Here is a 200-nt window from a genome sequence, read left to right as displayed (position 1 = left end):
AAAGTTCATCTCTTTGAATCAATTTGATCATTTTGTTATTGCAATTCTGTTGTTTTCATATCTATTGTCTGTATTTCTCTACATGATTAGTCTGAAATCCAATATGGGTTTAAGAGGAATCATGAAGAGCAGTGAATAATCCACTCTTGAATGCATGGGTTAGGGAGATTAAGGGTGATTAGGCTAGATCTAGGACGTTA

Source organism: Brassica oleracea, chromosome C9, assembly GCF_000695525.1.
Source record: "Brassica oleracea var. oleracea cultivar TO1000 chromosome C9, BOL, whole genome shotgun sequence".
Lineage (NCBI taxonomy): Eukaryota > Viridiplantae > Streptophyta > Magnoliopsida > Brassicales > Brassicaceae > Brassica > Brassica oleracea.
Note: the sequence above shows the minus strand (reverse complement) of the source record.